This window comes from Camelus dromedarius, unplaced genomic scaffold (genome assembly GCF_036321535.1).
Source record: "Camelus dromedarius isolate mCamDro1 unplaced genomic scaffold, mCamDro1.pat HAP1_SCAFFOLD_114, whole genome shotgun sequence".
NCBI classification, from domain to species: Eukaryota; Metazoa; Chordata; class Mammalia; order Artiodactyla; family Camelidae; genus Camelus; species Camelus dromedarius.
In genome coordinates this window covers 7,095,483-7,113,170 of record NW_026989787.1, presented here as the reverse complement: position 1 = coordinate 7,113,170, position 17,688 = coordinate 7,095,483, and the positions used below count along the sequence as shown (strand labels likewise).

The window sequence follows — 17,688 nt, the reverse complement described above, 5'->3', positions numbered from 1 at the left end:
ACTGGACAGCAGCATGTAAAACAATGAAGCTAGAACACTCCCTTACACCATATACAAAATCAACTCAAAATGGATTAAAGACTTAAACATAAGACAAGATACAATAAACCTCCTAGAGGAAAACATAGGCAAAACATTATCTGACATGCATTTCAAAAATTTTCTCCTAGAAGTAATAAAAGCAAGAATAAACAAATGGGACCTAATGAAACTTACAAGCTTCTGCACAGCAAAGGAAACCAGAAGTAAAACAAGAAGAAAACCTACGGAATGGGAGAAAATTTTTGCAAGTGAAACCGACAAAGGCTTGATCTCCAGAATATATAAGCAGCTCATACGACTCAATAAGAAAAAAATAAACAACCCAATCCAAAATTGGGCAGAAGACCTAAACAAGCAATTCTCCAAGGAAGACATACAAATGATCAAAAAGCACATGAAAAAATGCTCAATATCACTAATTATCAGAGAAATGCAAATCAAAACTACAATGAGGTATCACCTCACACCAGTCAGAATGGCCGTCATTCAAAAATCCACAAATGACAAATGCTGGAGAGGCTGTGGAGAAAGGGGAACCCTCCTACACTGCTGGTGGGAATGCAGTTTGGAGCAGCCACTATGGAAAACAGTGTGGAGATTCATCAAAAGACTAGGAATAGACTTACCATATGACCCAGGAATCCCACTCCTGGGCTTGTATCCAGAAGGAAATCTACTTCAGGATGACACCTGCACCCCAATGTTCATAGCAGCACTATTTACAATAGCCAAAACATGGAAACAGCCTAAATGTCCATTAACAGGTGACTGGATAAAGAAGAGGTGGTATATTTATACAATGGAATACTACTCAGCCATAAAAACTGACAACATAATGCCATTTGCAGCAACATGGATGCTCCTGGAGAATGTCATTCTAAGTGAAGTAAGCCAGAAAGGGAAAGAAAAATACCATATGAGATCGCTCATATGTGGAATCTAAAAAACAAAAACAAACAAACAAAAACAAAGAGTAAATAAAGGACAGAAATAGACTCAGAGACAGAGAATACAGATTTGTGGTTAACGGGGGGTGGAAGGTGGGAAGGGATAGCCTGGGATTTCAAAATTGTAGAATAGATAAACAAGATTACACTGTATAGCACAGGGAAATATACACAAAATGTTATGATAACTCACAGAGAAAAAAATGTGACAATGAGTGTGTATATGTCGATGAATGACCGAAAAATTGTGCTGAACACTGGAATTTGACACATTGTAAAATGATTATAAATCAATAAAAAAAGCTAAAAAAAAAAAAAGAAAAAGAAAAATGCCATGAGTGTTGACAGGGGTTACATTGTATCTGTAGATTCCTTTGGGTAGATGGCCATTTTGATAATGTTGTTGCTTCCAACCCAAGAGCATAAGATATATTTCCATTTCTTTGTATCATCCTCAATTTCCTTCATCAGTGTTTTACAGTTTTCAGAATACACATAACCTCCTTGGTTAAGTTTATTTCTAGGTATTTTGTTGGTTTTGATGCAATGGAAATGTTTATGCCAGTTCTAAAATTCTGGGTTTTGAAGTTAAAAATGAATGAAGGCCAAAAAAGGAAAAATACACTTCTCTCTTATGGGTGAATTGTATTCCATTACCTACATATGGTGAATCTCCTTTATCCATTCATCTGTTGATATGTACTTGGGATGCTTTCATGTCTTGGCAATTGTAAATAGTGTTGCTGTTAATAGTGGGATGCGTGTATCTTTTTGAATTTTTATTGTGTTTGGTTTTATTCCTTTAATAACTACATAAGTTTAAAAAGCTAAAGCTCTAAACAGTCTTAGAGACAATGAACAGTACATACATGTAAATTTAAAAAATATGTGCAGTAAAGACAGCTGATAGACTCATGAGGGATTTCCTTTTCTGTGACACTTTCCTTTTTCCTTGCTGCCTTTAGAATTCTATCATTGTCTTTAAATTTTGCTTTCTGAATGATGGTATGTCTTGATGTGAGTCTGTCTTAGCTGATCCTGTTTGAGACTCTCTGATTCCTATGCCTTGATACTCGTTTCTTTCTTCAGATTAGGGAAGTTTTCAGCCTTAATTTTATCCAATGTTTTCTTAGCCTTTTTCTCTCTCCCTGCAGGGACTCCTGTAATGTGAGTGTTACTATGCTTGCTGCTGTCTCGGAAGTGCTTTAAACTCATGTAGCAGGCCTTTTCTTCTTGCTTTTTTGATTGGGTGTTTTTCATTCTGTCTTCCGGATTGCTAATGGATCATCTGCATTGCCTAATCTTCTGTACAACTTGCAGTTCTGCTCTGATTGGTCTTTTTTTTATTTTCTAGTTCTTTTGACAGTTCTCCCGGTGCTCATCTCTTCTTTTTCCCAGTTCAGTTATCATTCTTGTTGCTATTGCTTTGAACTCTTTTTCAGGTAAAGTATTTATTTCTTTTCATTATGGTTATTTTGTTATTCTTTCATTTAAAATGTGTTCTTGTGTCTTCTCATTTTAACTTTCTGTATTTCTGTGAAATTAGGTGAAACAGTTGCCTGCCCCAGAATGAAAGGTGTCCTTGTGTGAGAGCATACCTGTGCAGTCTTCTGTGCCCAGTGGGTTTGTTGGGAACAGCTGGACCTGAAGTGATCCTGGGCTGCCCTCTTCCCCTGGGACGTGCTGGCAGCCACTGCAATGGGGGCGGCAGGGCTGGAGTCAGAGGGGCTGGAGCCAGTTCCAGGTTGAAGCAGAGGCTTCTCCTCTGCTCAGTGACTGTTCCAGCCCTATCAGGGTTGGCACGGGGTCCTGTGGGGCTGGAGCAGGATCTCTGTGGGAGTGGGGTTCTCCTGGGTGTGGTGGCAGTCTCTGGTTTGGGATGTGGCTGAGGCCTGAGGGCTTGCAGCAGCACTTCTGTACTGGTTTTACTTTTTCCCCAGTGTGCACACCTTGGCTAGAGGGTGGATTGGGGCCAGAGAAATTGGGGCTGCACCACTGAGTTGGCCCCACCCCATCAGGCGTGCACAGGAAAGTGAGTTCTGGTGATGGCAGGCCCTGCCCTGGTGCTGGTGCTGTTCCCTGCAGAGTGTGTTCGGGGACACTAGCTGGCCGTGACTGCCGGCCGTCTTTTCAGAGACAGGGCCACACCCACTCCAGCACCACTTTCTCCCACGGTGTGCACTCTCACTGGCAGTGGAGGCCTCCACCTGAGTGGGGAGCAGCACCAGAACACGGAGGGAGGGAGCAGGAGCCTGGGGGAGTCCGGGGGTCCCCCTGAGCCACCCCTGCCAGCCGGCCGGAGCCCCAGGCAGTGTTCAGCCTGCTTTGTCCCTGCCGTGACGGGGAGTCAGCGGATCTCTGCACAGGCTGTTCAAGAGCAGTGGCTCCGCATCTTACAGCGCCCCAGCAAGCTCGCTGGTTTTCACTCCAGCTGAGGGGACTGCTCGTCCTGGTGCTGAACCCCGTGCCTGGGTGCCTGACACGTGCTTCAGACCAGGACATAAGGCGTGGGTTGTTGTCAGGGCTGGAGCACCTCTGTGACATCATGCTGTCTGAGCACGGATGCCCACAGCTCCTACTGTCTGTGGCTGGTGGGGAGCCCTGTGGGAGTGGCTGTACATCTGGCACAGACAGATGGGGCTCGTTATGATCATTCTTTGTAAAGATAATATAAGGACAGGATATGCCATCTGGTTTTCCAAGGGATTGAATATTATAATGTGTGATGTGCCCCAGCTGCCTCGTGTGAGCAGCATGACTGCAGGTGCTCTGGGTCCAGGAATGCAAACTCCAGTTAAGCCCTTGGGAACCAATGGAGCAGGTCCTAAAGGAGTCTGCTTACTCTAAATGCTCTTACTCATGCCAGTCATAGGGAAACACCAGATTAAGAAATGGATGCTGCCTGAGTTTAGTGTTGAATTATTATAAAATGTAAGGAACCTACAAGATTCTGGGTAAAAATTAATGCAGTGACAAGTGAAAATGATCCAAGGAGTACATACAGTAAGAAACAGAGTCCTGAATTTAATCATCTTGTCTGATTTTCTCAGTGGGTAGTAAATAATTAGGGTTTTGACTAATTTTGTTTTGATTAAACTATAGAATGTGGTCAGTTGTGAAGTGTGAAAGTCTAAGGATGTTTGTAGTAAGGGTACTTGTGATGACACAATTTTGGGGGTTAATGATTGCTGGGATGGATGAAATCGGCTGGCTGTGTATGCTGGTGGAAGAAGAGACATTGTTGATGCAAGTGGAGGCACTAACAGAAAGGAGACTAGTGAAAAGTGGAGGCTGTGTCAGTTGATTCAGGAGCAATAAGCTGATAAGGCTGGTTACTAGGCCATAAGGTTTAGTGTTAATTCAGAGGATATAATTTTGGTAATCGTGTTAATTGTATTACTATAATGTTTGGAATAATGAGTTTTAGCCTTGAAGAAGGTTAAGATTTTGGACACAATCAGTACCGCAGGCGCTGGGTCCCACAGCTGTTATTGACGGTCCCGGTGCGGCCACACAGGTGGGGAGCACTGATGGCAGGTGTTATGCCAGCTCACGTAGAATGGGTGCTGAGCATGGTGACAGCGGCTGTAATGAAAAATGATGATATTGTGCCATCTAAGCATAGTAATTGTGGATGTTAAGTGTGATTTATATATTAGTATCCATATAGGGTACTGTAAATGCAAAAAGGATAGTAAAATAGACTAATGCCATTTGATAATTATGAAGTTAACTACAGTTTTATTAGTCAAAATGTTTTTGTTTAAAGTAATTATCATACATTCATTCTAATCCTTTTAAATTCATTCATAGGCTAACTTTATGGCTACTAGTAATGTGATTACAGTTTGTGCCATGAAGAGTTTAGTTTTTAGGTTACTCTTCTGAAATGCTCAGGGTAGGGGTAGGAGGAGGGCAACTTCTAGGTCAAATATAGGAAAGTAGTGACGACTGAGAGTAAGTAAATGAAGAAGGTGGGCGTGCTGGCCCTATAGAGTCACATCCACACGTGTGTGGGCTTGATTTTTCTGGACACTGACTAGAGGAGGTCAGAGTACGGTCAGGACAAGCTGTGAGTCTGGTAGTGTAGTGGTCAGAGATGTCGGTATAAGCTTTATTGTTTCTCCAGTTACAGGAAAAGCTGTAGACTGGAAGTCATTTGTTCTATTTAATACTAAAAGAATAAAATGCTCATCAATAGATAGCGATCTGTAGGAACAATCAAACTATCTACAAAATGCACTATCAGACCACTGACTGAAATCCAAAATAACGAGATGTATAGGGAAATTTTAGTTGGGACAGGAAGCACAGAACGAGAAAAGTAGAGCCAATAATTTTGTGTAGTCAGTGGAAACTTTTAACCATGAAAACTACTGAGCCAAAAACTCCATCTGAAATTGAATTTTATATTCTTCTGACACTTGCAATAATATAAGTTCTTAGAGGAACTGTAATGAATCAAACTTGAAGAATTGTTTATGACTTCTTTCTGTTAGATGATGGTGAGCGCAAGTGAGGGGAACTTCAGAGGCTCATAGAACTGAAGTATTAAGAAGTTATTATGGGAACTGTGTGTGTGGTCAGTGTGTTGTTAGGTGATGTGAGCACATATCTTTATCTTTTTTCTGATCAGAAGGTAGATGGTCATTTTAGGATCTATGTACATTTGCCTGTGTGTGTGTGTGTGTGTGTGTGGTGAGAGTTTGGTCGTGGGGAGAAGCACTGTGAACTTACCCACCCTGTACTGAGAGCTGTAGGACATCCTTCCCTGCTAAAAATGACCCTGCTCTTGTCACCACATCCCCACCCATGACAGCACTTCTTTGTAATGAATGTACGTAATGTCCTGTTTGTCATGGACGAATGCAATGCATCCATTTATAGTTCATAAAGTTATTTATATTTTAAATTAAAAGTACTTATATGTATGATGGATTTTATGTTGTTACTCTTATTTACCTTGGTGCCCGAATTAATGGTAATAGAAGACCCATTTCCTGAGACAAAGTTGACTTGCCGTTAAGAGTCAGGATCCCTCACGAACACATCCTCACCGTTTGTCCTGACTGATGCATGACTTAATGTCATTGCAAGAGGAATTTCCCAAGGAAAAGCCAACGGTCTTCCTCAGAACCTCAGGGAGCAGGTCACAGGATGGGCTCCAGGTGGAATCGCTTTCCAAGGTAGATCTTAGTTCAGGGTAAAGTTACAGCTCTCGCCGCCCCAAGACCCTTAGGTGATTCACACCCCCTCTGTCTTCTCATCCATAAAATGGGTTATTGAGAATGTTGTGTAGTTGGAACACTGCACTTTGAATTTGGTCAGTTGGCACAGTTTATTGCTTAGTGTGAGACCTCAATACCTTTGTCCTGATGCTAATTGGTGATTTACAGGGTGTCCCGATTCCTGAGGGTTGGAAGGAATTCTGATTGACAGTAGGAGGAGACCCAGGATCCCTGAAGCCTGCTCACCCTTGATGGGACTCAGTCCCTCCAGGCCAGGGGATCCTGGAGCCAGCACAGCACCTGAAGCCCGGCTGTGGGACCAGGAAGGCCCAGCAGTGTGGTTGGAAACGCAGCCCCACTGGGCCTGTGAGCAGTCGGGGTCAACTCCCCACAGGGCAGGAGTGTCTCTCTGACTCCTGAGACTGGCAGGCCCCATGTGCTCAGTATTTCTTGATTGAGTGAACACAACCACCCCCCATATCTAGACACCAAGTCTTCCCACCACCCCAAAAGGGTTTCTCAGGCCCCCTCATTGCCAGTACTGCCCCAAAGCACAATTTTGCTTCTGTCCCACCCAGGTAGTTTCTGCCTCCTTGAACCTGGGTGTAAGTGAATCACCCAAGGGCAGTGTAGGGGGTGTGACAATATATAATTATTTTTTATAATTTTATATATTTTTGGCAAAAACCATAGGGCTTATTTTTATGCATGTGACATACGTATTTAAAATTAATGTGTCACCTACAGGTGTACTACAGATAAGCACAGCCACATGGGTGTGGCGACGTGATTAAGATGGTGTGCTGTTAAGATCTCCGTCTTGTGGACGTTCTCTCTGCATTTTGTGTGCAGTGCTGAGCGAAGGGGAGAGAGGACCTCCCACCCTGCCGGTATATTTGATTCCTCCTGGTTCTGTCATTGTCTACCTAATATGATTTTCAGCCACTGCCCAAGGGAAATCCTGGGAATTTGGAAAAGGAGGAGGGAGCACCCAAGAAGTAGGGGGCAGGGGACATCAGTTGGGCAGGACCAGAAAGCATAAGGTCAGAAAAGTTTGCAGAGAGGACCCAGGGTTAGATGGCAGTTGGTGGTGGGGGATCAGTTAGGCGGGGCACATTGTAAAAGTGACGTCACCCTGAATGTCCACTGTGAGGTGCCAGGGGCAAAGGCAGGTGATTGGTCGAGAGAGGTCATAAAGCATGGGGCGTTGCTAAGCAGCGTTCAGACAGGAGAAGGCTTGGAGGGAGGTGTCTGGTCCCCTCCAGCTGCTCCTGAGAGTCCGCTTGCCTGCTGTTTGTTTTCCTGACCTGCTGACCTCCTGACCTGACTGAACCCTCCTTCCTCCCCTCAAGAGCTTGATTGGCCCTCATCCTTTCTGTGACCCCCTTCTCCTCCCAAGTGCCCAACCCCTCTTCCTGTCACACTCCCTCCCCACCCCATCCCCCACCCCTCCCCTCCCCTCCCCTCCCCTCCCCTGACCCCTCCCCTGTCCCCTCCCCACCTGAGAGGACCAGGACATGTAGGTGATGGGGATGTTCTGGTCCCACGTGCTGGGGTGTACTGGATATGAATATACAACTGTGAGTAAATATCGGGCATCAGGTGTCCTCCTTTTTCCTGGGCTCTTTCACACTGTGGTTAAATAGATACTTTCTCATAGGGTCCTTGATGGGAACACATCGTTGGTGAAGCCCTAGGCTCTCAGGACAGGTTTCTTGACCAGCCTAGAGTGGCTCTGGCCACCGGCGTCCTCAAGATCTGAGTCCTATCAGGACCTCTTGGACCAAACAGCAGGTTGACAGGATGAAACCTGAATTAGTTACTTTATTGCATCAAAGAAGGAAGTGTGAACATCCTAAAAGCCATTGAGTTGTATGCCTAAAATGGGGGAGTGGGTGAATTATATCTCAGTAAAGCAGTTTTTTAAAAAGCGAGAAACTCCTATTTACTAGAAGTCATAGTGAGACTGGCTCCCGGAAAGCTTGTCAGGATCCTGCTTCAAGTTGTACGTGTTCCGGTTCTGTCCCTGTGCGGTGTGCTCTCCTGTGTTTGCACCCTTCCTGGTGGTGACGTCTGGCAGTCCTGGGAGCAGTGGGGTCTCAGCACTGGGTTGGTGCTGGTCTGTCAAACAGGGAAATGTCATCTCTGCTCTGTGCTTTCTGGTTTGTTAACTTACAGCAACTTTGTTTTTTCTTTGAAGTGTATTCTTTTCAGAAATTTTAATGTAACAAAAATATTAAATAGCCCTATAAATTTTAAAATATTTTTATTGAAGTATAGTCAGTTTACCATGTTGTCCATTTCTCATGTACAACAGAATGCTTCAGTCATATAGGAAAATACATATATTCATTTTCATATTCTTTTTTTTACCATAAATTACTACAAGATATTAAATAGAGTTCCCTGTGCTGTACAGTGTAAACTAGTTGTTGTCTACTTTATAGAGATTAGTATTCATGAATCTCAAACTTCCAATTTTTCCCTTCCCACTCCCTTTCCCTCTGGTAACCATAGTTTGTTTTCTATGCTCTAAGTCTGTTTCTGTTTTGTAAATAAGTTTGTCTTTTTTTTTTTTTGATTCCAAATATAAGTGATATCATATGGTATTTTTCTTTTCCTTTATGACTACTTCACTTAGAATGACATTCTCCAGGTCCATCCATTCCCTGTTGCTGCAAATGGCATCATTTTATCATTTTTATGGCTGAGTAGTAGTCTATTGTGTAAAATATACCACAGCTTCTTTTTTTTTTTTTTACATTTTTATTGAGTTATAGTCATTTTACAATAGTGTGTCAAATTCTAGTGTAGAGCACAGTTTTTCAGTTATATATGAACATACATATTTTCATTGTCAGAATTTTTTTCTCTGTGAACTAGCATAAGATCTTGTATATATTTCCCTGTGATATACAGTATAATCTTGATTATCTATTCTGCATATGCCTGTCAGTATCTACAAATTTCAAACTCCCAATCTGTCCCTTCCCACCCCTCAGCACCTTGGCAACCGCAAGTTTGTATTCTATGTCTGTGAGTCTGTTTCTGTTTTGTATTTATGCTCTTTTTTATTTATTTTTTTTTGGATTCCACATGTGAGCAAACTCATATGGTATTTTTCTTTCTCTTTTTGGCTTACTTCACTTAGAATGACATTCTCTAGGGACATCCATGTTGCTGCAAATGGCATATTGGTTTTTTATGGCCAAATAGTATTTCATTGTATAAATATACCACCTCTTCTTTATCCAGTCATCTGTTGATGGACATTTAGGCTGTTTCCATGTCTTGGCTATTGTAAATAGTGCTGCTATGAACATTGGGGTGCAGGTGTCTTTTTGAAGTAGGGTTCCTTCTGGACATATGCCCAGGAGTGGGATTATTAGGTCATATGGTAAGTCTATTCTTAGTCTTTCGAGGAATCTACAAACTTTTGCACAGTGGCTGCACCAACCTGCATTCCCACCAGCAGTGTAGGAGAGTTCCCTTTTCTCCACAGCCTCTCCAACATTTGTCATTTGTGGACTTTTGAATGATGGCCATTCTGACTTGTGTGAGGTGATACCTCATTGTAGTTTTGATTTGCAATTCTCTGATAATCAGTGATAATGAGCACTTTTTCATGTGCCTGTTAGCCATTTGTATGTCTTCACTGGACAATTGCTTGTTTAGGTCTTCTGCCCATTTTTGGATTGAGTTTTTTTTTTTTTTTCTTATTTAGTTGTATGATTTGTTTCTATATTCTGGCGATTAAGCCCTTGTCAGTTTCATGTTTTGCAAAAATTTTCTCCCATTCTGTAGGTTGTATTTTTGTTTGCTTATGGTTTCCATTGCTATGCAAAAGCTTCCAAGTTTAATTAGGTCCCATTTGTTTATTTTTGCTTTTATTTTTATTGGACTTCTAGCAAATTCTTAGTTATCCCTTTCCTTTTTATCTTGGAGGCTGCCCCCAGGGACTCTGTGTCCAGCTAGGTTGGTGGGGGAGCCCTGAGAGCCGAGCTAATGTGAAAATCAGTGGCTGCAAACTGCTGTGATGTTTACAGTGAGGAAATGCTCAGGAGGAATGTGACCAGGAGGTGGACGAGTTGTCTTTTTTTTTAGTGACGTGTCCTTGTGAAGAATGTTGATTTCCCCAAAGCAGAAAGTGTCCTTCATATCTTTAGAATTGTCTAAATATAAAGAAAATTCAGATACATGCTGTGAAATTTTTACTGTGTCAGGATAAATCACCTCCACACCCTAAAAAAGAAAGACTGAGAACACCTCATGGATTTAAGTGGTTTGTTCTGATAGGCTTCCACCAGATTCTTACGGACCTGGAAAAACCGAGTGTCAGGAACAATCTTTGCACTGAAGCAGAATCAATGCCACATGAACACTCCACCCAAAGAAGAGTCTGTTCTGTTTCTTTTGAGCCTACTAAGGAGGGTGTATCTAGGTCATCTTTGTTGGGATTTTTTCCCTCAAAGGGAATGAGGCTGAGTTCTCACAGGTTAGTCAGCCCTCTTTCCCTACCACATCTTTGAGCATTTGGATAAACTAACTTGTCCTTCTCCACCGTTGCTCATGGCTGCTGACAGAACCTGAGTCCATCGGCCCTGATGGATAGACTTTAGGTAGGAGGCAGCTGCTGACATCAGCACTCAGACAGTGCCCTGTGTAACAAGCATGCCCATGGTGGAGGGGGTTTTACCAGTTAGCGACTAGATGGTGTTTGTTTTTGTGCATTTTATCTGCATGTGTCTCCTTTGTGCTGAGATCCACTGCTCTCTCAGATGGCAGCTATGCAAAGATAGTGCATGTTTTCCACCTGCACACATTTTACTGACCCCAACTGTGAGAGCTGACAATGACAGTGTTACTGATTTCAGAGGCTGCTTTCAAGAGGGGTTTTATTTGCACAAGACTGAAACTTGGTGTCTAGATAAAGTACAAATTACATTGTTCATTTATTCCCTCCTATAATACTTATAAATCTAGTTTTTACAAAACTATGTGTTTGGCTTTTGTTTTGTTGACTGTACATTCCAGAAATACAAATTAATTTTCTTGGTGGCTGTTAATGGACGTAGGTGCAGTACTGTGAAATATGCATGTAAATTATTTGTACTGATTATTTTGAGTTCTCTTTTTATGTAAACTCATTCTTTGAGTAATCTTGTATAATGTGATTAAAACTCTATTATACAAATCCCTATTTATTTCAGAAGTCTGATATTACATGCTCTGGTTCAGAACCAAAGTGAATATTGAAGAAAACCTCCATGGTTTTTAGATAGTTGGGCTAAAATATATCATTAATTTTTGCTGGAATAGTAATTTTGACATTATTCTAAGAGCTGGTCTGCTTTCTTACTCATGTCCAGTCTATAAATGTAGAAATACATCTCTGTACATCTCTCTGTATTTTAACACATACCTTCATTGCTCTTTCCCCATACATGTTGGGTGTATTTTTGGAGACATTTCATAGGGGTTTGTCCAGGTACTTCATGAACATACAATAGAAGATGGAGGCATCCCATGCCCTGTAGGTTTGTGTTTGCTTATTTTCAATTTCAAGTTGGCTTCTACATTCATAAGTTAAGTTCTGTTAACTATTTTAAAAATATTTGCAATGTGCCTGTCAGCAAAGTCAAATCTCTAACATTTTGTGTATCAGGTATTTGACGTATGTGTGCAGCAGTGAAACTATTACCAAATCAAGGCAGAAAACATGCCCACACTCCCAAGAGCTCCTTTGAACTCAAGTGTCCCTTCTCGCCTCTCTGTGGTGCTATCTGAGGATGTGGCTGACGGTTTCTAAAGATGATTCTCTGTGACATATACACTGGGAATGTCTTTGAGGTTCCTCATTATATCTAATATCTTTTCAGATCCTTGACACTCTGATTCTCCTTTTCCATCTTGCGTCTGATGTTTATGAACTTCTGTGGAAGCTTATTCTTCTTGCTGCCTCCTGGGGAGTTTCTATTTTTCTCTTGTTCGTCTGGAGGACCGTCCTTGCTGTGAGTATTACTAAAGTACCTGACAGTGTCCTTTTAATCACACCTAATAGGAATTTTTATAGTCACTGGACATTTTATTTGCCTGCCTGGGCCAGAATCCAGGAGTCTTTTCTTTGTTTCCTTTTAGATTATTAACTTGAACACAAATTAGTTTTGAAATGGAAATTTGTTGCAAAATCTTTATAGTAAGAACTCATTGAGCAAGACAACAGTATATTCTCAATGAGACAATGGCAATTTATAAACTCTTCTCTTCAATAACAAAACAGGAAGGTTAAGTATTTGGTGAGTCCATCTATCTCTCCACCTGCCCCTGCCTGTGTGTTGGGTGACAGGGGACAGGGAAGCTCAGGGTTCCTGAGCAAGTGTGAAGTTAAGGGAACATCTGTGGTTTTCTGTTTGCCCTCCATGGATGCATTCTTCTATTGCCTCATTATTGCCACTGGATCTTCGACACTGTGATGATTCTCCAATATCTTGGCAAGGTTAGGGGCTGGCCTCAGTCTCTGATCATCACTTAAAGTTTTGAATGAAGAAATATGTGTTAAGGGTCAGGGAAATGTGTCTTTACATGGTATTACAGTGGAGTCCTGCCTGGGTTTTACTGAACTATTACTCTTCATACGATGACTTGTATCTGAGTCAAGAAGCACGTTCGCTTCTTGAAAATGGTCGCTGTCCGTCCTGCTGCTGTGTGGGCTTTTACTACAGCCATTACTCACTTTCATTCTCGTCTGATGTCTCATCTGATGTCCGTTTGTTTTTAGTGGTCTTGACAAATCTTACGACCTCATATGTTACAATTGCTTATCAATTCAACAGTCAACTCTGTATAAGATTTCAGAAAACCTTTCATTGAATGAAAGGGGTGCATCTTAATCTTAGTATAAAGATTTTGCCTTTATTTTTCTTTTAGTTTTCTCCTCTCTGTCTCTCTCTCTCTTTTGAAGGTTACACAACTATCCAGGTTCTGGACTTAAGTGTGGATGTTTGGTTTGACAAAAAAATTAGATAAATGATGCATTGCAACAACATATCATGAAAATAATATAGTTCAGTGTTGTTAAATATGAATATGCGTTATGAAAATTGAATAGAGTGATGTTTATTTAATAGAATGTAAGCAGATCTTTTGTTCTAAAATAAGTTATTTACCATTGTGTTATCAGAAATGGTGAGTGAAAGATCATGCCTTAAGTAGGAAATTCTGATTTTTCCTGATTTTTAATCATATTAATTGTTATGCTGAACCAAAGTGATAATTGTGATTTCAATGGATTACTGTTTTGATAGTTTATTAGAAATTATAGATTTACTAATTATATGTTTTGACTTCAAATTTAATGTTTCTTCCTCTCCTAGGTAAAGCCTCCAGTGTGTCAAGGTAAGGTATTAGGGTTTAGTTTCCTTTGTAATATTTTCTCAATACCAGGATTTGATGTGGATTTTAATTCAACTAAGAGTAAACACAATGACTTCTGATGTCTAACTGACTTCTCAACTCTTGAAAATTTTACTCCTGCAATGGTGTCTAAATGACATCGTAGAGGAAGTTGACATCTATTGAGCTAAGAGGCCAGGAGGGTCACAGGAGTAGGGAGACTAGGATGAGTTTAATTTTGCATAGCAACCTTGAGGAAGCAGGTGATGAGAAGAGTCTAATGTTCGGAGTGTGTCCCTAATATGAGCTGGCTCTTGGTGAAAATTAAAGATGCTGAAACACTACTTGAGCCTGTCAGGACTCTCCAGGCTGAGGGAGGGATGCAGATGTAGCCAGGCAGTGTGTGTCACAGCAGAGGGGAATCCATGGGCTGTGACTCATAAGTGAAAGGAGCCATTCATGGCAGTGGGGACTTAATGGAAGTGATTCAGCTTGAGGATGATGCTTTCTATGCAGGCTTCACACTCTGCTGACCGAGTGGGGCTGTGCGTGATGGGCAGGGTGGCTGCCCAGCGCTCAGTAGGCCCTCAAGGGCTGCTGTTGGTGACAGTTGATGCAGAAGGGCTGGTGCTGAGAAGAGGGATCTCAGCATCAGAGCATCCCCACTGGGCAGACAGAAGACGTGTGTGCACTGTGTGGTCAGATGAGGGACTTAGATGCCTGAGAGAGGAGTCTGGTTCTGAGGGCTGCGTTCTAGAGCTTCACACGTGGAGTTGCCTGTGACTGGCTGTTTTACATGTGCTGCTATCCTGAAGCAGTGATGGTAACATTCTCATCCTGGCGATAGAAAAGCTTGTCATTTAGGGCCTGTGTGTTATCCAGGTCCTCCAGTGACTAGGTGGGGAAGCCCACATGGTACCAAAGTGTTTAATTCCAGCGACCTTGTCCTTCAGGGCCCCCAACATGGTTTTCATGAAAGACGATCTTCCAGGCAGCAGGAAGACACTGGAGGCCTGTGCAGGCCCAGTCAGGCAACGTTTTGAACTTGCCTTCTGTGGTGTTGCAGATAGGGCCTGGCTGTGGGGTGAACCTGCATGGAATAAGGGTTCTATTTTTTTAAGCAGGGGCATGTTTACTTACCTTAGTAATTGGAGGAGAGAATGTTAAGGGGACAGGATGCTTGGTTTTTCTTTTTCATCTCTGGTGATGTCAGAAGTATTTGAATGATTGAATTTTCTAAGAATGGTGCTTATAGCTGGGAGAGAATTTAGGGGAAGACTTTTTATTGTGTTTCTGCATCTTTGAAAAAAATTAAACTAGGAATCTCAATGATCTCACATTTAGAATGCCACTAAGATTTTCTTCCTTTAGGCACAGTAGAAAAGCTAAAAGGCTAATTATACTCGTAGTGCCAGCCAGATATGTCTCTACTGCTAATAAATCATGATAATTCTATTCTACTGGGTTTTCTTGTCAGTATGAGAAACTGCTTCATCTCCTTTTAGTTACTTTAAAGCAGATGACTGAGCAGAGCAAGAATTTGGAGAATGAAAACAGAGAACTTGCAGAAAATATATCTGCTTGGGTGCAGAAGGTATCCTTGTCCTTTTGCTTTTTTTTTTTTTTTTGTGATTTTACCTTCAGTTCCTCCCCACTCTGGCAGTTCAGTTATTTGGCTCTCTTTTCCTTCATCCTACTGTCCTGTTCCATGTGTTCCATAAGAGGTCTAGGTTCAAAGCAAGTGTCCTAGATAAAAAAAAAAAACAAAAAAACCCAAAAAACAAATTTCTTCTGTAGAGCACAGGGAAAACTACTTGATATCTTGTAATCTATAATGAAAAAGAATGTGAAGACAAACATAGGTGTATATATGTATGTGACTGAAACATGCTGTACACCAGAAAATTGACACATTGTAACTGACTATATATCAGTAAAAAAATAAACAAAACAAGTGTTGTAGATGTAAAGCACCACTTTCTGTATTAGTGGAAGGGGTCACACACAAGATAGGTTCAGCTAGCAGTGTAATTAGTATTTGTAATTCTGTTTCCTTCATTACATTTTTGCATAGACCAACAACACAAAGAAATGCTTAGAGGAGGCCATCAGGCAAAAGAAGCTGCCCTCTGAGAAAGCACTGAAGTTTAAGGTACGAACCTCTTGTTAGATTACATTCTGAAAATAGAAATGAAAGTAATGAGTAATTGTTACTAATTCAATGTTTCATTGAATGAGAGCTTGAAAGCCATTGAGAAGGTGAATGAAAATTTGAATGACATCATTCAGATTGTTCGAGCTAAGCTGCAGGCAGTGAGGGACCAGAACGCCAAGAGCCCACACCTGGTAAGAGCTGCCACGTTGACCATAGCAGGGCTTCTGAGGCTTTTTGTGCCCTGGGCGAGCTGCGTGCACCTGCTCCTCCTGCTTTTGACCACAGCAGAGTGTGAGAGCCCAGGAGCAGAAACTCCCTGTGAACAATGACCCAGAATTTCATGGACTAAAACCTCTGTGACTTTTTCTATTTCAGAGACTAGGAAATATGTATTATTTTCACAACCTAGAGAGTTTTCTCACCACTCACACTGCCCTCCAAGATACACAGAAGATGCCAGGAAATACCTGAGATGTTAAGGAAGTTACTAGACTAGGTGCACAGTTCCTTGCCCTGTTGATGTTAAACAGAGAATTTTCCATGTGAATTTGGGTAAACTTTGTTTATATTTCACCAGCAACACTCATTTGTGAGCTCTTTGACATGAGCAGTTTCCCACCCTTGCTTCCTCTTGTCGTCCAGTCGTGCCCTCCATTGTCCAGGGAGGAGGAAGCCTGTGGAGGTGAGGAAAAATCTGTGCCTGGAGGTCTTTTTTCCACATTTCTTTATGGACTTGACATTTGTCCTGGGCCCAGCCTGTATCAGCTGCCATCACAGGAAACTTAGGGGTAGTTGTGGGTACTGGCTGAGAAGGGACAGGATTCCAAAAGGGTTGAAGAGAAGCAACTGCCCATCAGAACAAACCAAGACTTTCTGGAAGAGATTGGCCGGCTGGCAGTTGAAGAGGACCAGCTGAAGAAGGAAATGCAAGATGCAAAGGGTCAGAATGAGCTGCTAGGATGCCCGGAGCTAGAACTTGAAGGAAGAGGCCCTGTCTGCTGTAAACTCTCAAATGGAGCACTGTCTTCAGCCCCAAACCGAAATTCAGGGAAAGTCTCAGATGCTTTCAAGCATATGTAAGGGAACATATAACACTTGCTTTCCTTTCTTTATAAAATTTGTATGTTCAGAATCATTTCACTGCCTTAATATCTTCTGGAGAGAATGCTCACCAAAGTCTTTGGACATGTACCAGGGCTAATATATTTATTTTCTAAGGTTTGTTTTGCAGTTAACAAAATACTTTGTTTCTGGGAAAAAAAATTACACTTTTTAAACATATCACCCTGAGTTTTCATTGAAATCTTAGTACATACATTATTTCTGTCCTGTGTGAAGATACTGGAAAAAGGAACATCTCCAGAGAACTTGAAAGGTGCTGTTTCAATGAACACTTCAGGAATTTGAGGTAAATGCCACCAGTTGCAGCAGGATTTCCACTGTACACATTAGCTTTCACAAGGAACAACAATCTCATGTCTTAGAAGATTAAATGTTGATATCTACTCAAATTATTTTTCTTGGGAATTTAGTCACCAATGAGAATGTTTTAAGTTGAAATTGCTCTTAATAAATCTCATGTCTGTGAAGCCACAGTGAAATCTGAAGAAATGCATGTGCAGGAGGACGTTCAGCTCAGCAGCAAGAAGAGAGTAAGGATTGTTACTCACCCCCAGAGATGCTTACCTCAGAAAACCGAGCATCACTGTGTCAGTGTTTAATTGTGCTGTAACGCACGGAAAGCAGATGGCCCATCTTAGCTGATTCCAAGCGTATGATTCCTCTCATGTTAAGTATGTGCACATTGCTGTGGATCAGTACTTCTTGAATGTCTTCTCATATCTATCTTACAGCCAGGTGTTTCAAAGACCAGATCTGAGGATTCGATGCAGCGAGCTGTGACAAGAGGGGACTGCAGCCTGCA

The 17,688-nt window shown here is 41.7% G+C and overlaps 1 protein-coding gene and 1 long non-coding RNA gene across 2 annotated transcripts; one reads left to right on the top strand and one right to left on the bottom strand.

The window, feature by feature from the left end:
- The window catches only part of LOC135320670 (actin-related protein 3B-like), an 876,522-nt gene that overhangs the window by 236,440 nt on the left and 622,394 nt on the right, over positions 1-17,688 (bottom strand).
- On the top strand, positions 12,151-16,052 carry LOC135320735 (uncharacterized). 2 transcript variants are annotated; one of them, XR_010380005.1, is made up of 4 exons: positions 12,151-12,228; positions 13,591-13,612; positions 15,115-15,203; positions 15,684-16,052. It is a non-coding gene; the product is annotated as an uncharacterized LOC135320735 (long non-coding RNA). The 2 variants fall into 2 exon arrangements; XR_010380004.1 differs by lacking the exon at positions 15,684-16,052 and having other exon boundaries at positions 15,115-15,374.